Below are 1638 nucleotides of genomic sequence, written 5' to 3' on the forward strand. Positions count from 1 at the left end.
CCAACATTATATGTTCCACTGATTTCAGTGGTAGATCTAAGCACATACATAAATATCTTCTTGAAATTTTGGGATTTAAAAGTGTGCATTCCCTTGAACTGATTTGCATAATTTAGAAAAGGCATTTGATGCTACCCACTTTGGATTGTACCATTTTGGAATGCAGGTGGGCTACAGCTGGCTGGAAAATACATAGAAAAATAGCACAGCTGGGACAAGACTGGGCCAGAACCCTGAGGTGCTTGTTTCTAGGAGGTATCCTTGACACATGAACAAATCTGTACTCTGCTGTAGGCCAGTCTTGAAAGAGCACCATCACATTTTTCCCCCCATAATGTGTCAATTGGCCATTAGGGAACATGGGAAGAGCAGTAGTGCTCAATAGTGAAAATACTATACTGGGCAAAATAGCATGAATAATGGACTGTACAGCCTTGTGGATTTAACAAAGCACCTTGTATATCTAAAGCAAACATGCTGAAACCACAGACCCCCTTCTTAGCAGTGTGGATTGCTGATCTTGGTTATAGTTTAGTCAGTCTTCAACAAATCCTTAAAATGAAGGAACTGCATCCTCAGAAGAAACTTCCCTACATTCAAACTTCAACTCCAACTATTGCTGTAAAAGCTGTTTATGCCTTTAATTTGTCCTCTACTGGTGGTTGCAAAAACACCCCAACACATTAACTATAGAGTGCATCAGAGAATAAGAGTGAAAGTAAGACTTTAGCTCAGTTCATAGATCTCCTGGAAGGCATGGATGAAAGTCCTCTGCTTTTTTTTGTTTTTGTTTTTTTGGGGGGGTGATTCTGAAGTAGGTAAAGGTCTGCCAGCACTCAAAACTGTCCATTCATTTAAGAGGATTTAGAAATTTGAGTACAGGTGACTGAACTACTTTGCAAATCTACATGCTGTTTGTTTCGAGAGATCTTAAATGTACACGGTAGGTTCATGAACTCTTTGTCTCCAAAGATAGCAAAACCGCATTCATCCAAAGGTGTTTTAGCCTGGGGTTGACACACAACACTTGACTTAAGTCACATGAATACATAAATGAGAACAATTTAGCAAGAATTATACTGCCCCTGGCTACGCAGGGTTACATGAGAGGCACACAAGGAATTCATGATGTGGACAACGGATTAGCAATAATCTACTTGAAAAAAAGGATGAGCAGGACCCCAGCATGATGCATCTGTTGTTGGGCCGTACCATTTCAGACTACAAGTGGGTACATTAGAAATGTGAATGGTCCCCATCATAAAATATTCCTATACATACAAAGTGACCAATATGCTAATATTGTGTCTATAAGGAATATCTTATGTGCATTCAAACATTCATCACTCCTCATAGCCAGAAACGATACATACAGCCTAGCAGCAGATATCACACGAGGCTAGTAGGGATAAATTGCTTTTTATTTCATTCCCATGGAATGTTGACCATTATTACTGAACAGCTGTAGCTGAATTTCATAGGAATCTGAATATAAGCTTCCACTCCCCCAATATGACTTTACATTCCCCATTTCAAAACATTCCTTTCTCAAATAAAACTTTTATACTCTGTTTCATTCAAAAGCTGGAGGAACAAGATATTTTACAATCCCATCTGACACACCTTATAATAAAACAT

Source organism: Heteronotia binoei, chromosome 3, assembly GCF_032191835.1.
Source record: "Heteronotia binoei isolate CCM8104 ecotype False Entrance Well chromosome 3, APGP_CSIRO_Hbin_v1, whole genome shotgun sequence".
NCBI lineage: Eukaryota > Metazoa > Chordata > Lepidosauria > Squamata > Gekkonidae > Heteronotia > Heteronotia binoei.